The sequence below is a fragment of the Bos javanicus genome, chromosome 22, assembly GCF_032452875.1.
Source record: "Bos javanicus breed banteng chromosome 22, ARS-OSU_banteng_1.0, whole genome shotgun sequence".
Taxonomy (NCBI): Eukaryota; Metazoa; Chordata; class Mammalia; order Artiodactyla; family Bovidae; genus Bos; species Bos javanicus.
Window position 1 is genome coordinate 17,416,828 of NC_083889.1, and position 21,148 is coordinate 17,437,975.

The 21,148-nt window shown below is 45.6% G+C and overlaps 1 protein-coding gene across 5 annotated transcripts in view; it reads left to right on the top strand.

The window, feature by feature from the left end:
* SRGAP3 (SLIT-ROBO Rho GTPase activating protein 3) overlaps positions 1-21,148 on the top strand; it is a 246,679-nt gene that overhangs the window by 88,033 nt on the left and 137,498 nt on the right. The gene's annotated exons all lie outside the window — the stretch shown is intronic.

Sequence of the window (21,148 nt, forward strand, 5' to 3'; positions counted from 1 at the left end):
AAGCCTGGCGTGCTGCAGTCCATGGGGTTGCAAAGAGTTGGACATGACTGAGTGACTGAACTGAACTGAACTGAACTCACCTGGCTGTTGGCTGCAGGCCTCAGTTCCTCTTCACAGGGACCGCTCCACAGGGCTGTGTGAGTGTCCTCACAACATGGCAGCCGGCTACCAGACAGGGTGATCCTGCAGGGAGAGTAAGGAGGAAACCACGGTGCCTTGCGTGACCTCGTCTCGAAAGTCATACACTATCACTTCTGCCACAGTCCATTCCTTAGATGCAAGTCACTGACTATATCCCACACTTAAGGGAAAATAAAGGATGTTTGTAGGCCCCTTTTGAAGAGAGGAGAATCAAAGTATTTGTGTTTGTATTGCAAAACTACCTCAAAATGCATAAACTCCTGTGGACTTTTTCATCCATACTACATCAACCTGTAAGGTAGATGTTACTCTAACCAGTTGGACAAGGTCACACATGCAGCCAGTGGCAAAGCTGGGATTCAAACCCAGGTAGTTTGGCTCCAGGGCCCACATTCTCAGCCAATACCTGATCTGGCAGGGTCTTGGATGCTTTGTTAAGATGAAGCAAGGAATTGGAGAATTCCTGAAGGTGTTTGAGGGGTAAGAGATGTGGTGCATCCGCCCTAGCTGTGGAAGGCAGCATGTAGCAGGGTGCGGGGTGATGGGAAACCCCACTGCCTTCTCTGGTGGAGCCTGTATGTGGATCCTTTTTCTCCCTCTGCAGCTAGGAGGCCTGGTTTTCCACCCACTGCTTTCCATTTGCTCATTTTGCAGGTAGACAGAGAAAAGCAGTGTAAATCATAATTTTTAAAAGTGGGAAGGATGGTGGTACTGGCCTCTTTTGCCTGGCAAAGCGTTAGGGCAAGGTTTGGTGTGGGGCACCTAAAAATGGGATCATATGAGACATGGTCTTTACCCTCAGGATTTCATTTGGAAGACAAGAACGTAAACATGAAATTATTTAAAACCTGGGTTACATGTAATTACCTTTTAAATGGCAGAATCAAGGCTTGTATCTTGGTTGCCCTCATGTTCCACTACAGTGCCTAGCAGGTTGCCTGGCTTTGCCTACTGATTGTTTATGAAGGGAATGAGTGTTGCTACCCTACCATGGCATGGGTGGCAGAGACAAGAAGGAGGTGGCTGGTGAGGCCAGGCAAACCAGCCAGGGGAGGTGAATATTATAAAGCATCTGGCTTCAGAAGGCAGGATTAGGTAGGAGAATTAACAGAGGTCAACAGCCAAGCAGGTGTCATCAGGGATCTACGAAGACTGACAAGCGTCGAGAGATGGGCTGAGGACTCAAAGACAGGGAAATTCCAGAAACCAGGAGGGGTCTGGAGAAGGGGATCTAGATAGCAGGTATCACAACCTGGAATCTAATGGGCAGGCAGAGAGGGTGATAACCCCAGGACTAGAGCACAGATGTGGACTGGACTCTGAGGCAAGTACACTTTGCCCTTTGATATCTTTTAACCTCATTTAGGCCTGAACTGGTGTCTGAGGGGCTCAATCTTAGGGATATGAATGGGAAAGGACTGGAGTGAGTTTAGGCTGCCAAGGGGCTATGTCCAAGGACTGAGGAAAAGGAAGAGGGCTTCACCTGGGCCAACCCCATGCAATTTGTCCTGCAGTTTTCTGAGGGCTTCACTTGTCTAAATTGTAGTTTAGAGTGAAGGTGAACCTGCTCTTCAGGAGTTTTCAGTGTTGAATTCCTTAGGAGACACCCAGTCCGACACTGCAGACGAGAGACCAAGTGAACATGACTGCTGTAGAATCTTGTCTGCAATTCTGTACTTTTCCTTCTGTGCAAAGAGAGGGAATAGCTTCTTAAATTTCCCTGCAGAGGAGATTTAAGTTTGTGATTTGAGCTCCAGTTTTGCCACTTCCTTCTTGTGAGACCTTCAGCAGATGATAAGGGATAATTCCTCATCTGGGACATGGGATGGTTAATATGTGCCTCTTGGGGTTCTGGGGAGAATCAATTCAGTCAGACATGCGAATATAATTGTTCAAACAGCAAAGTGCTATGTGAACCTAAGGAAGTATTACTGTGAGACAAACTGAAACCAGTGAGAGCTGAAAGACCTTAATATTGTCACCAGGCACCTCTATACATAGAAACTTATGTCCTAGGGGAGCTACAGACACAATGTATTGGCTCAGGGAGCAAAAACTCAAGATGATCCTGGTTGGTACAACCTCCAGTTTGACTGGAATCCCTCCCTACCCCCACCTCTTTGTCAAGGACCAGTGTTTTCTGTGAGAATGTCCTACAGAACCCTCCCAGATTTGAGCAGACAAGACACCCATATAGAATCCCTGGCTGGGCCCCATGGTTTCACCCCAGATCGGAAGGGGCTTTGTTTTTGTGTAGCTCTGGCAGGTCCAGCCAGACTTGCTGCTGCTTTTTTTTTTTTAATTAATTTTAATTATTTATTTTATTTTTGGCTGTTCTGGGTCTTTGCTGCTTCATGGACTTTTCTCTAGTTATGACGAACAGGGCAACTCTAGCTGCTGTGCACGGGCTTCTCATTGCTGTGGCTTCTCTTGTTGCAGAGCACAGTCACTAGGGCTCCCAGGCTTCAGTATTTGTGGCACATGGGCTCTGTAGTTGTGGTTCCTGGGCTCTAGAGCACAGGCTCAATATTTGTGGCACAGGGCCTTAAGTTGCTTCATGGCATGTAGGATCTTCCTGGACCAGGGATTGAACCCGTGTTTCCTTACTGGCAGGCAGATTCATTACCACTGGGAAGAATCCACCAGGGAAGTCCCAGGTTAACTACTTCTTGATAAAACCTGAGTTATTTTAGCTGGACTTTCATAGATTAGGACTTTGTCATAAGGATTAGTTGAGAATGACAATGGCTGTTATTCATTAAATGATACACAAGCAACTTCTGAGTATGAGTTTCCCCTTGAGGGATTTTCCCTTGAGCCTAAAAATACTCCTGTAGGGTTACTTGCTGCGTGCTCCCAAGAAACAGGAAGTTGTCCCTCTAGCCTACAGTAGTTTGTCTTTTAATTGTTTGATGTCTATGTATGTGTGGGTTAGAGATGTAGAAGTTGTCCTCAACCCTTTGGTCTGGATTTCATTTTCTTCAGGGTCCTCTTACTTTAGTTTCTGGTGTCCTCCAGTGCAAACTAGAGAAGGCTGGTCACGTAATGGCCAAGAGTGGGAGCTCTGGGGACAGACTCTACCATTGCTTACTGTGGGTCTTGACCAAGCTTCCTTCCCTGCTTTAATAAATAAGGAGTACAGCAATATCTGACTCACAGGGTTGCTTTGAGGCTGAAAGTTGCTAATGTGTTTAAAGTACTTAGATAGTACCTAGTGCACAGTGAACACTCAATGAATGTCAGGTTTCCTTTTCAAGTAGCACATATGGTATTCATTACCCTCAAGAAAAATATGCGCCCCTGAAATATAAGCAGATTGGAAAGTTCAGATAACCATGGGTCCATGCTTGGAATACTAAAGAAAACTTGGGGGTACAGAGTACAGTCTTCATAAATATTTTTCTTTATTTGGGACTGAAGGGTACAACAGGATGCCCCTTTGAGGTGCTAGACCCTGCTGTTTTCCCTGGCTGCATCTTGTGTATTGAAATACATACCTGGGATTTTTTCTGCTGCCCTCACTTTCCCAGATCTAGGGGAAATGCCTTGGGAAATATGTTAATAGATCTTGCTCCTTTGACCAGTACAGTTCTTCCCCGCTCCCGGGCTGGAGCCTCAGTGCTTCAGTGATAAGACCAATTCTCCTGGAGTACATTATGGAGAGGAAATGGGAAACTCAAAGTGTCCCATGAGAGGCAAGGTTTATTGTTTGAAATCTGGAGCTGAAGTGGGGTTCTCTCACCTAGAAAAGTAGACTGGGAAAAAAACTTCTCTTGATTGCTGGCTGAAGCTATGTCAAATACAAAGTGATACACTGATATATCCTTGCAGACAGTACCCATCAAGTCCCCTAGTACTCAGTGGTAAGCTTGAGTGTCCCCAGTATCACCATGGGATTTAAGACCCGAGCTCCCACTGGAATCTGGTCTGCACTGGGGACTCTAGTGGTCCCGAAAAAGTCAAGTGTAAAATGCCAGATAGATATAGAACTAGAGAATGCAACAGACATAAAACAAATCTCCCACTCAAGGCAAGCCTACGGTTCCAAATTCCAAGGAGGAACGCTATTCCTAAGAAAAGGAAGAAAGAAAGGAATATAGGCAGCACAGTCAACAATAGGGAAATGAATTCACTTTAGACTATATGAAATCAGAGCTAAAGCTAACGATGTCTGCAAAATACGTGTGAGGAGGACCCTCCAGGGACAGAAGAAAGGAATAGAATCTATAAAAAGAATAAGAATAAATGAAATAAAAGTAAGCAGGAACAAAACAAGAACATAGAATATAAAAAGAACCAATTAGAAGTCAGGAAATAAATAGTTTTGAATTTCTTAATAAAACCACAGTAAATTGGACAGACCTCAATACTGGACATAACTGAAGAAAGGACTGGTGAATTAAAAGTCAGTACTGAGGAGTTCAAGGAAGGCACAGCAAACCACTCCAGTATTCTTGCCTAAGGAATCCCATGGACAAAGGAGCCTAGTGGGCTACAGTCCATAGGGTCACAAAGAGTCAGACATGACTGAAGCGACTTAGCATGCACTTGCGTACTGAGGAGTTCATCAGTGACCCAATCCAGGGTGAGAAATTAAAAATATGAAAGAGCAGTTGAGAGATAAAGAGAATAGATCAAAAGGCTCTATGTCTGTCAGAGTTTCAGAAGAAGAGAATAGAGGAGATGAATTAGAAGCAATATTTGATAAGGTAGTGAATGCACATTGTCTCATAACCAAAGAATGACGTGAATTCTAGCATTCAAAAAAGCAGCCATGAGTGACAAATAAAAATGAACTCACATCTAAACATACTGTAGCACGACTTCAGAACCTCAAGAACACAGACAAACTCTTAAAAGCTCTGCAGAGAAAAGACAAATTACCTGTAAAGGAATAACAACTAGCCCGACGGCAAACTTCTCAGCAGCAGCAGCAGCTGCCAGAAGACAGTGAAGAAGCACCTTGAAAAAGCTGAGCGAGTACAACTGTCAGCGCAGAAGCCTCTGTTCAGCTAAACCACCAAGAATGAGGATGATAGGCAGTTTCAGGTACACAGAAAGAAGAAGGTTTAGTACACGCTGATTCTTGCTGAGAGAAAGTCTTCTTGACTTTATCAAGAAGAAAAGTGAGATGAAATATTGAGGTTAAAAAATGGCATGCAGAAAAAACCTGAGCCTAGAAATTGGTGAAACAGTTTGATTGCAAATTCACAGAGCCATTGATTATGTTTTTACAAAGTGCAAACTCAGAACTTTTGTGCAAAAAAAAAAAGTGCAGGGAGGGCAATTTCTACTCCCTTTCATCTGATTGTTGCCATGTAGGAAGCAAGCCCAGTGTTTGCAGATCGCTGGTCTTTTATTATTATTATTTTTAATATAAATTTATTTATTTTAATTGGAGGCTAATTACTTTACAATATTGTATTGGTTTTGCCATACATCAACATGAGTCCGCCATGGGTGCACACGTGGTCCCCATCCTGAACCCCCCTCCCACCTCCCTCCCCGTACCATCCCTCTGGGTCATCCCAGTGCACCAGCCCCGAGCATCCTGTATCATGCATTGAACCTGGATTGACGATTTGTTTCACATATGATATTATACATGTTTCAATGCCATTCTCCCAAATCATCCCACCCTCGCCCTCTCCCACAGAGTCCAAAAGACTGGTCTAGATAACAAGCCACAAAGCAGAACTTCTATGTGAAGTCTCCTGAGTTTTAAGGGTTTGCAACAAATTCAGTAATTTTTTAACACACCAAGCTCTTTAACACTTTGAAGATTCAAGAAAACCTCAGCCATGTATAGTATATGACGTTGTACAGCCATTCAGTCTGTAATTGGTGACCTCAGGTTCAGGCGATACTTAAATGTCCCTTTGGCTCTCTTGTCTCTGTCACAAGAGCAGGCATGCCTTCTCAGTGGAGCTGGTGCTTGGACTGGAAATTGAAGAACGGATATGAGTTAATTAAGTGGAGAAGAGCAGGAATGGCACTTGATTTTTTTTTCCTTTTTATTTTTTGGGCACACCATGCAACATATGGGCTCTTAGTTCCCCAACCATGGATTGTTGTTATTCCTGCAAAGGGAACACTCCCTTGCATCAGAAGCACGGAGTCTTAACCATCGGACCACCAGGGAAGTCCCAGAAAGGTCACTTGGGACCTTGAGGTGTGAATGCATCTGTAGTGGCTCAGGAAATAATTCAGTGGCAGTGGGGTTTGGGAGGAGGAGATGAGGTTGGTTGGGGCCAGAGATATTTGACTGTTGTCCTGAATCCTTGCGTCCTCCTTCAGACTGGGAAGCTGGGTCTATTTTGAGTCACATAGTTCACTGTCTTACATCATTCCCCAGGGACAGCAGTGGTGAGTAAATGATCACTACTTGGTAATGAGGGTGAGAACACCAATGAAAAAGGCAAGAAGGAGAAATCCAGGGACATCTGGGAGATTATGTGGTGTGATGGGATGCTTCCCAAGGAGCTACGTAATGTGTCAGCTGGTCCTTTAATTAGAAACAGTGATCTCGAAAGCATGGCTGCAGTGTGATAATTCACGTGGATTTCTCAATAGCTTGAGTCTCCGGCTCTGAGTTTTTCTAAATGGCAGTTGTTGCAATGCTCTGAACCAGTTGGTTTCTTTGAAATAACACCAGCCAAACAAATAGAGGGGACGTGCGTGGGAGTGGTGGACAGAAGCTGGATCGTGAATCAGGAGACCCCAGTTCTAGTCTGGTTCTTGTCATCGGCTCCTTCCGAGGAGAAACCCATCTTACAGGGGTTTAGGTCCCAAAGTCAGCATGCTGGGTCATGTCAGTCCCTGATATTGCCCTTAAAATAGAATGTATATGATTTAGTGTGTGTAACATTATACAGTAATATCTGTATATGTTTAATGTATATAGTAAAGTACCATGAGTAGAGTCCATATAACAAAATCATTAATTATGGAGAAAATTGCATTGTTAAAACTATCATTTTATCAATCCTTTTTTGCTGCATGTATATTTTGAACTGGATTGTATAACCTTGAGTATTAAAAAAAATCATTGTTTTGGGCCTCAGTAAAAGTAAAATGAGTGGCCCAGATAATTTATGGGCTCCCATTCAGCTCAAAACCACTGACTTGTTTTTTTACACTGTGACTGACTGTCCTTGATGCAGGCGGCAGGGTCAGTTGTGGTTAAGGACACAGGTTCTGTGTTTGGATGACTGCATTCTCATTTTGACTTTACTCTTACTTCATTGGGTGGCTCTGGAAAAGTATGCCTTGGTTATGTTCTTTTAAAATCTGTAAAGTAGGGATAATAGTATCTGCCTCATAAGGATGCTGTGAAGCTTAAATGATTCTGGTACATGCTTAGAAGAATGCCCAGGACATAGTTTTTGCTCAGTAAAGATTTCTTCTTTCTCTTCTTCTTCCTTCTCGCCTCTCTTTCTTCTTCTTCTTCTTATGGTGTTTTGATTATTTGCAAAACACCATAGGAAGTGCTCTTATAAATAAAAAAGAACTGGTACCCTTAGTCTAATCAGGATTTACTTGTGCTGGCTAGTATACAAAGAGTTTATTATAAGGATATAATAGGCAGTATTAGGGCTGTCGAGGGTGAGGTTCCCTGGGAAACAGGTACTGGGATGGAGCTTGGTATGCAGGGCATTTACTGGGGAGTCTGATTGGGGTCATCCCCCGTGGAGATGAGGCCAAGACAGGGGCATTGGCCAGAGGGAGCAGCTGAACTCTGATGCAGTCCCAGTGAAGGCCTCAGTCCATTCCATGGGATGTTCTGGAACTTGGAGAGGCCCTGCAGTGTTGTTACAGGTTGGAGTAAGGAGCCCAGACCTTTACATGGGATGTTGACTAGTTGTGGACATGGGTTGCCACTGGAAGGAACGTGGCCTGGAACGAGGTGGTATTCTTCAGTCTTCAAAGGGGCTGGCAGCCAAGAATAGTCTTTTGGAAACATTCCCCACTGCTGGGGGAGATGAAGCCTCCTTTCTTTCAGGAGAGTCTGTTGGCTGATTTTGTGCCCTTACCAGTGCTCAGGGGCTGAGAGCTAAATTAAGCCAGTCTTTCCAGGGTTGGAGCAGGGAGGTTAGGAAGGGAGGCTGTGCTGCTCATTTCTCAGGAACCGTGTGAATCTGCTTCTCTCTGCCCCATTCTCTTGCCTCTCTGACCACAGGCTTTCTTGTGTGTGCACTTGGCTTAAGGCCCACGATGGCCACCAGCTCAGAGCCTGCATGAGTTTAAGGTTCCAGTGCCCATCATGACTGCCCTCAACCCCTGTGTCTTAGTTCAATGTAGGAGAGAGACTGGCTGGCTTCAACCAGCCTGTCAGTGAACACCCTCTTACCACCTCCAGCTTTGATCACCGTCCACTGCCAGCCCAGTCACTGAGCTGGCATGTTGTACCTTTTTTATCCAGGGGTTGTGGCCAAGTTAGGCCCCATCAAACATGTCTATGGCACACTTAGGAGCACCTCCAGCAAGCCAGGTGGTATTTGAGGTACAAGGGCTATTGCGGAAAATCCAGCTGATGACAGCCTCATGGAGACATGTTCTATTGAGGGGAGACTGACTGAAGAAATAAATAAGACCCAATCCAGGCAGGGCATGGGGACCTTGAACAGCACTCCCATGGGGCACAGGCAATGTCGTGCCTGGGGACAGGGAGATGAGCTCCTGATTTGTTGTTATCTTCTTTCTCCCTTGCATTTTCAGATGTTTCCTTCCGATTGGCTCCCCACTGCTAAATACCATCTCCTCATTTCCAAACCTGGCTTGTCTTTCAGTAGCAGCATCTTTCTTACCTCTTGTCTCCCCTGAGCTCCCTGCTGGCCATCCTTCCGGAAGTGCAACCCCGCCATGTCTGATCACCTCCACCCATAAACCAGCGGCTTTCCTGTCTTCCCTCCTGCAGTGGAGTTCACAGTCATCCTCACAGACGGAAACCTTAGGATGACCTTCAGCTCTGCTCTTTCCATCCAGCAAGTTGTATAGTCATTTGGAGTCTGTTTCTCACATCTGTCTCCTCCAACCAATTCTGGCAGGATCTTCTTAACTGCTCCTCTTGGCTCCAGTCTCTCATTTCCAACCCATTAGTTGGTCAGATTAATCTTCCTGAAATGCACTACTGATGTCACATTCTTTGACTCAGTTCTTTTCTGGATAGAGTTCAGCCTCCTCTTGGTATCCCAGAACCTCCTTCATCTGGCTTCAGCTTGCCTGTCCAGCTGACCTTCTACTTTCCCTATTGTTGATGGCTATGCTCCAGGCACCTGGAGAGAGTCCCCAGGTTGGTTCCAGGCTTCCCTACCTGCACACCTTTGGCTAGTTCCTTCCTCTTCTCGACTTTTCCCTTGTTTTCCTCGGTCCTTAACTCACCTTTCTTTTTAGAAGCTCTTCCTGATTCACTCAGGCAATAATGGCTCATCTTGCCCTCTTCTGAACTCTTCAAATTCTATCTAAATCTCACTGCCACCCCTTCCCACTTGTTAATTGTATTGCAGGCCCTGCCACACATACTTGATCTCCCCTACCGAGTGGCTGAGCCAAAGGGTAGCTTTAGCCTCTCCTCCTCAAGTCACCCCACATAAATACATAATCTAAATGAAAATAGGCTTTCCTTATTCTCAGCCAGCTTCGAAGCAATTTTCCATGTGTCCTCTTCCAGCAGATTGCCACCTCGAGGCTCTGTTTGTACAGAAAGTCTGGAGTTGCCCCAGTTTTTTCTGTACTGGAGGTCCTTGCAGACAGGATCAAGAGCCAGTCATCTTTCAGTCCTCCTTCAAGGTGCAGAATGTGGACACTTAGGGAGGACTTGGCTGAAGGAACGATGGTGATGGATGAATGAATGAATGCCACAACATACAACCTCCCCTGAGATTTTCTGTTTTCTGTTTTTTTCTCCATGGAGATGAGCACACTTTTGTTTCCCTCTGATTGGCTGTTTTAGAGGAGTGCTCTAGATTTCAGTAGTAAGCTTTCATTTCCTGACTCTGTCTTGTGAGAGAAACAGCAACAAACCTACAGCTTTAGGCAGGTAGCAAACATCCCTTTGAGTCAAAACTCAAAAACTGCTGCAGCTGGCTGCTGCCCTCAGCGGGCTGTCTATGGGCCCGCTGAGTGCACACCAGAACTGTTCTGTGGCCTTTGCCTTTGTTTCTCCATCTGTGCATGCAGACTGCTCCTGTTTCCTCTTCCAGTTACACTTGGCCTTGAAGATAAATATGGAAAAAGTGTCTGGGGTGATGGCTGGGTTTCTCTTTATGCTGGCTCCTCTGGAGTCCCCTTTCTTCCCCGACCTTCTTACTTCCAGGCTCCAGCACCAGATACCTCATCAGGCCTCTGCCAGGCTGACTCTTCACTGGGAACATTCTCCGTGACACCCCTCCTAGACCCATGGGCTCCTCTTCAGCCTTTAGATTTCTGTTGCGATGTCACTCCTTCCAGGAATCCCTCTAGCCTCCTCGACCTCCTTTTTCTCCATGAATTCTAATTGCCTTTCAGGCTTCCTCCCTGGTTTGCATACTCCACAAAGGTAGGGCAGGATCTGCCCTGCTCACCACTGTATCCCCAGTGCTGAGCACAGCACTGGACACATGGTAGGCACTCAACAGATACATGCTGAGTGAATGGACGGAGGCATAGGAGGATGGGCAGATGGAACAGGCACTGTGTACCTGTTAGCCACTGCCACAGAACTGTGCACGACAACCGCCTACACAACTCAGTAGCGTCAGTGCCTCTGGAGTAAGCTGGATGTCATCTAGGCAGCTCTGTTGATCTTGGCTGGGCCCACTCACATGGGCCAAGGGCACGACTGGGGCAGTGTTTTGGGACTAGGGCAACCAGGGTGATGCAGCTGCACTCCCATGTCTCCTGTCATCCTGCAGGCTAGCCCGGGCACGTGCTCCTGGCGAGGGCAGGGGCGTAAGAGCAGGTGGAAACACCTAAGGCCTCTGGAGCCCAGGCTGGACCTGACACACCACCTTCTCTCGACCAAAGCAAGTCATAGGCCAGCCCAGACCCAAGGGGTGGGGAAATAGACTTCACCTCTTAGTGAGAAAAGAACTGTAAATTCACATGACAAAGATAGTGGGTACAGGGAGGGGCTAAAGAAGTTTGGGGCATTTAATGAAACCTGGCAGGCTGGGCATCACAAATCCTAGGGCATAATTCACCACTAGCTGGGGCCTCAGGGAGGTCACACCTGTCAGGTGGGTTTCCTCACCTGGAAAATGGGAATGATGCTGTCCTCCCTGCCCATCTCATAATTACAAGGAGTTCATTCTTTCTTTCTTTGGCCAACTCTCAGAGTTTGGGAAGCAGTTTCTAATCTTCATAGTGCTGTGATGTGGGCAGCAGGATCGCTCTCCCCTGGGCACTGGCCCAACCGAACTGGGGAGGAAGGTGGGGCAGAGGAGGGGGTTGGTGGCGAGACCAGGAACCTGCCTGCCGGCTCCACATCCTCGGTTTCCCACATCTCAGGTTCTCCATTGTGAACTGGAGGCCACGTGGGGTTTAATAAATAATGGATGTAAATGGGTTTTGAAAAGCATTGAGCATTATGTGGTTGTAAGGTATTATTAGACACAGGGCCACCTTTGCCAAAGTAGCTATTTGATGAGTCTGGCTTTACCCCATGGCACTTCCTCTGTCTCCCCAGGAGAGGACATGGTTGGGAGTGAATTGTTCTATAAAGATGTTTCCATAGCCCAAGAAAATGACAAGTGACTCTTGCTGGGTGTCCTTTTTCTGCATGAGCACCGTGCACTCTGCCTGCAGAATTGCTGGTGCTTGTGCCCCAGGTTCCCCTGCCTGCCACCTGCCCAGAGTAGAGACATGCTGTGTTGGTGCTTTCTCCCCCTCGTTTTCTTTTTTCAGTCCTACATGGTCACCCCCTCAGATAAAAGTCCATGTGTCTGGAGGAGAAGCAGACCTTTCCTTCATCTCTCCTCCTACCCTCCCTTGAGTTTATGGCTCTTGGTAATTAGCATCTCTGAAATGCAAATGGGAGGTACACTTGGACACTGGAACTAAACTGGATCCCTGGGCATTTCTCCCACTGGCTCGGGAGGAAAACCTCCATCAAAACAGCAGCCCTCTCTGGCTCTGGATACAGTCCCAGGGGTGGGAGGTGGGGCTTCGGATCTTTATTCCTGAACTTGGAAAAGGGGACTTCTGAAAAATGGGCCTTGCAGAATAGGAGGAAGAGGTCAGAGAAAGCAATGCAACGTCTGGGTGCAAGGTCAGGGTGCCCCTCTGAGCCCACAATGACTCTAGGTTGCACTCTGGCATCTGCTGCTGTGGCTCTAGCATAGGCTGCAGTCCTTTAGAGGCTTCACATCTCTCTGGAGGCTGTCGCTTCTGGCTCATCACGTGGAAGCACCTGGCTCAGAGCACATCCAGGTCCCACAGAAGTGCAAGAGGAAGCGCTTGAACACTTCTTGCTGACAGCACAGTGTTATTTCTTTCTTCCCTCTCTCATGAATCATCGTGCCCGGAATCTAGCCAGGAGCGGTTCATTTGCCTTATGGTTCTGTCCCCGGAATTGGGGACCCTGGTGCTCTGGTAAGTGGGAAGCTGAGGCACTGAGACTAGGGGAATGAGCCTTCCTGGGCTCACACATCCTGGGCTCAGGTTCTGGCTGCAGCACGTGGCAGGCCTGTGGCCTTGGGGAGGTTGTCCAATGAGCCTCAGTTTCCTCATCCACAAGCTTCTCTAGGTGTGCAGTCACACTAAATGAGAGCAGTTGTATGAGATTGCCTCCAGCAGCTAGATTTTGAATTTGATTCAAGGTGGATCAACCTTCGATTCCTTATCTCACTTCTCCAGTGACTCCTGTGATGGCAAGTTCAAGTTCTTTACAGAAGGGGAAATCCGGGCGGGGGCCCAGCAGTGCCGGATGTCCAGAAGGTCCCTCACATGTGCCATCAACAAGTGTGTGCTCATGCTGTAGTTGACATCTGCTTCCTGCCAGGAACCAAGAGTGAAGCGTCACCCGGTCCCCCAGCAGGGTGCCCTTGTGGGATTACCATCTCAGCTCCAGAGGCTGGTGCTAGTGCTCTCTGAGCTGCATCCCCTTAGGCACCCCTGTGATCCTGCTGCTGTGTTCCCAGAGCCATCTCTGTTCTAAGCCAGTGAGTGGAAGAAGCCCTTTTCTCTCACTCTGCTAAGCTTTATCATGAAGTCTCACAGTGTCTCCCAGGAGACATCTGAATTGGGCCTTGAGGTATGAGTAGGAGTTCACAGAGTGAGGGGTAAATGTAATGCCCATATTTTACTTAGAGGTTACCTCTTCTCCCAGACTGTCCTCCTTCTCACAGGTTATGAACTCAGCTGCACTCGCAGATGTGGGGTTGCCTGCCTGACACCTCTGGTCTCAGTTTTGGCTCAGAACTGCCTTCGTGTGGCAGCGGCAGCACATCACATCCTGGCCTTCATCACCACCAGCCAAGCTGGAGCGGAACTCTGAGCTGGACACAGTAAAGGAAAGGCCGTGTGTGGTGGCTACTGCCAGAAATTCCGCATCTGAAGGTGGCCTGGTGCCACTGCATGCCCAGGGCTCTGTAAAAGTTAAGAAAGAAGGATTTGTCAGTCATCACATGCAATGCCTACTTTGTGGAAGGAACTTAATCTCTCTCTCAGCTGAGCCTCCCTGTCTTTGAGTGTAGGATCACAGTAGCCTCCTGATTGGTCTCCTCTTCTCCCATTTCCTCTCACCTGTTCCCCATGCTGCACTGACTGTGGGGTAGAGTCCGAGGCCCCAGATGTGGCCTTCAGGGTCATCCACGATCTGGCTGTGAAGAACCCTTCCCAGATGAGCTTCTGCATACTGTGAACTCCTTAATTTGTGGGCTCACTGAGCCTTTTGACAGTCTCTGAACATGCTGGGCATTTCCAGACCCTGGGGCCTCACACACTGACTTTACTCCCGCCACTATCTCTGTTCTTGCCTCACCCGGTGAACACCATCTGCCCTTCAAGGCCAGGCTCAGATGCCAAGTGAAGCCTCTGATGGCTTTGGCCATTAACCATCTTCCCTGCAGAGGCCCTGCTTCCTTCTTAGTGGGCTCCTGAGCTCTTTTGCACATATCTCCATCCTAGCTCGTTGCTGTAATTTTTGTATTTGTTGGTCTCCGCTGAATTTCTCAAGGGCAGGTCTGTTGTATCTTTCTGTCCTCTCAAGGAGCCTGGCAGATGCTAACTGATGTTCAGTGAAAGTGTAAATGAGTGATAGAATATAGTAATAGGACGTTAGACATGAATTGGGTCATCCACATCTTAGGAGGAAGGGGGGATTTTGATTTGATTTGAGTAAAACATAAAAGTTTATATAAGATTGAGAGAAAAGGAAGTATCCATGAGATTTCCAGGTCTAGGTAGAAACAAGAAACTTTTTATCTCCCTTCTGAGCATTCTGAAGAGACTTGCTAGAGGTGAAGCTAAAGCAATTAACTTAAAGAAGAAAGAAAAGAAGACTACATGGGCATGAATCAGGAGGAATTTTCAGATTTAAATACGGATAGTGCCCTAATATACCACTCAATATAAATTTCCTTATATCTTAATGATTATGTATTTCTTCTGGCAATGTGTTCTAAATTGTATTCTGAATAAAAATTCAGCTTCAGAATAAATAAATAAATATGGATAGTGCATATGTAACATATATTGGATACTCAGGCCAAGCACATTATATGCATAACTTCCTTTAATGATCTTAACGACACCATAAAGGAGTTATTCCATTTCTCTAAACATGAGGATAAATAGGAACTAGTGAGGATAAGAGAGAGAACTAAAGAGAAGGGAAGGGCATTTCAGGCAGAAGAATAGCAAGTGAAGGGCTTTGAGGCAGGAAAGGTGTTGTTGTGCTCAAGCAACAGAGAAAGCCGGGGAGCCAGAGGACAGTGAACAAGGGCCAAACAAACTAGATGATGCCGTGCTAGATGGAGAGAGCACATCCTAGAGAGTCTTGTAGCCACTCCAGGGCTTGGTCTGTTATCCTGAAGGAGATGAAATCCACTGAAGGGTTTTAGGCTGGAGGTGAAGAATGGGGAGGACAGGGTCTTGCTGGTGGTGACATGAGTGACATTTTTGCTTTCCAAAGAAGAACTGCTTTGAAAACATTGGAAATGGGACAAGTGTGATACGGACACTGGTTGAAGAGGCTGTTGTGATTCTCCAGGTCAGAGATGATAGAGGCTCTCACCAGGGTTGCGGTAGAGGTGGAGAGAAGCAGATGAGTTTAGAAGTCCTGGGGCAGCAGAAGGACTTGGGATGGAGGTGTGGGTGTAAGGGATAGGTAAGGTGATGGCCAGTTTGTAACTTGAATGCGTAGGGGATTCAACGTGCTGTGTCCTCACTTAGGTGATATGTGGGGAGAGAAGGTTCAGGGTGGGAATGAGGGACAGCTCATGGGCACAGGAGTATGGAACTCCCTGGGAGGAAGCGCTGGCTTTGATGATCACTGAGGTCCCTGGAATTCCAGAAAGTAGGACCCAGGTCAGACCATCCCCCTCCCTTGCAGGTGCTTAAAGATCCATTATGTCCCCTTCTTATGGGAAGCAGTGGACCCAGAGCCTCATAAAGACTGGTTTTGCCTCACAGTCCTCAACCTCTCCAAGACAGATACTGAAAAGGAATCAGCACCACTGGCATTTGTGTTTTTGCTGTATTCCTTGATGACATTTCATATATTTCCTACCATGGAGTGCAGGATCCAAAGATGACATTTTATGTTCATTTCCCCCGTAAGGTGACCCACAGTAGCCACCCTCATTCAAGAAGGAGGATATAGGAGTTTTGGATATAGGAGGAGTGCTTTGGAAGTTAGAATCTGCTATTGTTGTGTTCTTGCCAGCAATTCACCTCACTGTTGGGATAAATCACTAGAGGCCAAGGGAAGAGGAAGGGGAAGGACAAGGGGCTGGAGCTCATCTGTATGCAAAGGGTACAGGCAGTGGGCACTTGGCTGGGAGGTGATTCCCATAGAACTATAGAGCACATAAGCTGAATTTTGCCCAAATGGGCCACAGAGGGGTATTATACTAAGAAATTGCCCACTTGGCTAACATTCAGTAAGCTCTTAATACTGAAATAGACCTTAATACCGGAGAAGGCAAAGGCAACCCACTCCAGGACTCTTGCCTGGAAAATCCCATGGATGGAGGAGCCTAGTGGGCTGCTGTCTATGGGGTCGCACAGAGTTGGACACAACTGAAGCGACTTAGCAGCAGCAGACTTTAATACAACCATTCGGCTTTCTATGGAATTTGAAGCCCAGAGTTTGATCCATCAGTTCAGTTCAGTCACTCAGTCGTGTCCGACTCTTCACGACCCCATGGACCACAGCACGCCAGGCCTCCCTGTCCATCACCAACACCCAGAGTTTACTCAAACTCATGTCCATTGAGTCAGTGATGCCATCCAACCATCTCATCCTCTGTCGTCCCCTTCTCCTCCTGTTTTCAATCTTTCCCAGCATCGGGGTCTTTTCAAATGAGTCAGCTCTTTGTATCAGGTGGCCAAAGTATTGGAGTTTCATATTGGACTTCAACATCAGTCCTTCCAATGAACACTCAGGACTGATCTCCTTTAGGATGGACTGGTTGAATCACCTTGCAGTCCAAGGGACTCTCAAAGGTAGGACTGAAAAAGCAATTCATTGACCCACTGACCGAGAAGAGTGAGGCTATTTGGCCAACATCTCATGAAGAATTATGGCCCCAGCAGGGAACAGAAAGAACCCACTACATTCTGCTGCCAAGTGGCAAGCAAATAAACATGAGGTGTTTTTCCTCTTTGGTAATAGGACCCAAGACATGAAATATGTACTTGGCAGAGAGTTCCATATTGCATTAGAAGGACAAATGGATTTATACTGAGGTAGTAAGTGCTTGCTCTGAGCCCAAGTGTGAATGATGGGATTCCAGCCTGACGATATTGCGGTACCACTAGAGGCGTGTCTGCTAAGGACACTGTAACCTCCTCCTCTGTGGTTGAGCTTGTGTCTCTATTGCAGTTGGTGGACATGCAGCCACATTTTGTTCTAATTTGCAGGTAATGCACTCTTATAAAGTGTAGTAATAATCATACCATGAAGAAGAATCATACCTGTTTAACTTTACTGTTTACGGAACTCTTTCATGTATGTGTATATTTTCTAACTTGACTTTTACCACAATTCATAGGTAAGTCTCATAAATCCCAGTTTATAGATAAGGTTAATACCTTGAGACAGAGCTGGAATTAACTCAGAATCTATTTTTTTAAAGTCCATGTTTGAGTAAGAAATAGTCTTACCAGACCACAGCATGTACATGTGCTAACATTATCTGTGCTCAGGCCTGTAACCCATTATTAAGCCATTTGGCAACCATAATAATTCTGTACTTTTTTTCCTGGGCCTTTTCTTAAAAGTCCTCTGGACTGAGCATTTGAGAAGGTACATAACTGGACTCCTTTCATTGTGTCTCGTGCACCCGCTCTGTCCTCTGAGGCATGGAAAGTCTCCTGAAGAGATTCCCGAAGGTTCCTGATTGACAACAGGAACTGGGAGTGGTGATTGTAAAGACTCGCTTGATGTACACCTTAAAAATAAAATTCCTTCAAATAACCAGGCCCCCTCTCCGACCTCCTTGAAAATTTAACCTCTGCCTCTGTTGTGGAATGGACAAAGATTCCCTTTGAAAACTTGCAGAGTTTTACACACACACACACACACACACACACGGATGCACACTGGCCCAACCCATCTTGTTTCTCATTCTGTCCTTTCTAAAAATCATTGGCAAAGAGTTGCAAAGTTGCCAGGATGAGGTAATGGGCAACAATTCATGCGGCTCTCAGAAACATAAATCACTCAGCCTGATGTAGTGCCTTTCCATCCCAGGCAAGCCTCGGTGAGCAGTAGCTGCAATGTGCATAGGGTGTTTGGGCTTCACTGAGGCCTTGGATGTTCTTCCATGTGGCATTCTCATTAGAAGGTCAAGGAAATTCATCCCGCATTCCATTACTGTCAGGTGAATGCACACATGGCTGGAGGCACCTTTTCAGTGAAGATTAGCACTCTGGGCCCAACTGGTCATTTCAACATGAGTTAATGGGGTCAAGGTGGGGACAACCGAGACAGAGTGGGATCTGCCCTGCTCTGGGTTTCAATCCATCAGGGATGGCACTAGCTAAAGTGACATGTGCTGGGAAGGCTTTCCAGAGTCATAAACTAGAGGTTTATAGATCCTTTTTGTTTAGCAGATACAGCATTAACATTAAAGAGTGAATGTTAATATATTTGGTCAGAGCTGTGCTCTCTGTATTGTTTTATACCAGTTCTCTAATCACATTTTTGTTACCTGCCTAACCCCTGGAGATATTTGAGGCTGTCACCCTAGAGGAGATGCTACCCTACTAGAATCAACCATGGCCTTTCCAGGGCCTATTGATAGTATTTTTAAAAATTTACTACCCCTCCCTATATTAGAGGTATAAGGCCCATTATGTAGAGGATTTGAAAACTACAGAAATAGGAAAGCATAGTCATTAGTACAGGTATTGGAAACTTAGGTCCAAGGGGTCAAATGTGGCCCATTGCCTGTGTTTATAAAGTTTTACTAAAACACAGCCATCTGTATTCATTGCCGTACTGTCTATGGCTACTCTTTTGCTACAAGGGTAGAACTGTGTAGTTGCAGTAGAGAATGTATGGCCTGAAAAACCTAAAATCGTTATTCTCTAGCCCCTTATGAAAAAGTTTAGAAAGTCATGGCTTAGCACCTAGGTGCTCAGGAAATATTTATCAAAGAAACAAATTAATCTGTAATCCCACCATGTAGAGATAACCACAGTTCACACTTTGGTGTATATTCTTTAGTTTTTCTCTGTTTATAAATAGCTATAGTTATATTTTAGGAAGACTAAACTGTATCTCCTATTTTTGTAACCCACTTTTGTTATTTAACTATATATTATGGGCATTTTCCAATTAACTTACATGTTAACTACTATATTAACTATAGTAACTATTAGATCATTATATGATTAACTATTATACAGCACAACTTATTTACTTATTTAAAAATTTTTTTATTTTGTAATGGGGTATAGCTGATTAACAATGTTGTGATAGTTTCAGGTGAACAGCGAAGGGACTTGGCCATACATATACATGTATCCATTCTTCCCCAAACTCCTCTCCCATTGAGGCTGCCACATAACGTTGAGCAGAGTCCCATGTGCTATACCATAAGTCTTTGTTGGTTATCAGTTTTAAATATTGCAGTGTGTACAGGTCCATCCCAAATTCCCTATGTGTCCCTTTCTACCATACTTCCCCTAGCAACCATAAGTTCATTCTCCAAGACTGAGCTTCTGTTTTGTAAGTTCATTTGTATCATTTCCTTTTAGATTCCACATATAAGGGATATATTTCTCCTTCTCTGTCTGACTTACTTCAGTCAGTATGACAGTGTCTAGGTACATCCATGTTGCTGCTGCTAAGTTGCTTCAGTCGTGTCCAACTCTGTGCGACCCCATAGACGGCAGCCCACCAGGCTCCCCCGTCCCTGGGATTCTCCAGGCAAGAACGCTAGAGTGGGTTGCCATTTCCTTCTCCATGTTGCTACGAATGGCATTATTTCATCTTTTTAATGGTTGAGTAATATTCCATTGTATTTATGTACCACATCTTCTTTATCCATTCCTCTGTTGATGGACATTTAGGTTGCCATATCTTGGCTACTGTAAACAGTAAACAGCATGATTTTTAAATTGCATAGAAGTTTATTGCATGGATGTGTGAGGATATTTAACCAATATCCTGTTGTTGGATTATGTTATGTACAAGTTTTTACTTTTATAAATAATGTTGTGATATAAATTTCTGCACATACTTTTTTTGGTGTATGCCTCTGATCCTAGAAAGGGAATTGTTACATCTTATGTTGCAAGTTATTTTTTCACCTAGGTATGCCTTATCCTCACGTACACTGGTAGTTCCTTGAAGGCAGGGATTCTGTTGTAAACATATTTCTACCACAGCTCCTCTTGTTCTCTAACACAGACATAGTAGGTATTCAGTAAATGCTTGCGGGTTTGTATAACAGATGCCCAGCTACTTCTCTCTGCCTTTCTGGATCCTATAAATCCCACCTCAGCTCTTCTCCTTTATGAGGTCTCAGCTGACTCTTCAGCACCCCAAGGTCCCTCCTTCTTCTGGTCATCTGAATTTCTATATCACTCACTACTTAGACCATATTCTGTCATTCTTTAGAGCTTTCAAAATGGTATAATGTACACTGTATAAGTTTCCCACGGCTGCTGTAACAAATTACTGCTAATCTGGTGACTTAAAACAACACACATTAATTCTCTCATAGTTATAGAAGCCAGAAGTCTGAAGTCAGTTTCACCAGTCCAAAGTTAGGATGGTGTAGAGGGCCCCACTTACTCCTTCCAGAGATGCTGGGGGAGAACCGTTCATTGCCTCTTCCAGGGCTGCAGGCATTCCCTGGCTTGTGGCCACATCACTCCAGTCTCTGCCTCTGCAACCTCATCACCTCCTCCTCTTCTGTCTGTGCCAGTCTCTTTCTTTCTCTTTCCTATAAGGTCACTTGTGGTTCCATTTAGAGTCTGCTTGGATGATTCAGGATAATTTGCTCATCTCAAGATTCTTAACCTAATTGTGTCCGCATAGTCCTTTTCTGCCATTTAAGGTGATAGTCACAGGTTCCAGGAATTAGGAACTGAATCCCTAGAGAGGATTTCATTATTCAGGCTTCTACAACACATCATTTCTTTTGACCAGCTAGTTTATTTGAAATATTTGCGAGGAACCAACTTGGTGGTTGACACCGACATTGTGCTTAGTGCCTGTCATCACAACAGAGAAGAAAGGACTTAGATATGAAGAACTGTAATCAAAAGAGCAGTGGCCAAAAAGCTGGGAGACACAGATTTTGGTGCCACATTGGGGTAAGGGTCTCTGTTCCTCAGTTTCCCTTTAGTG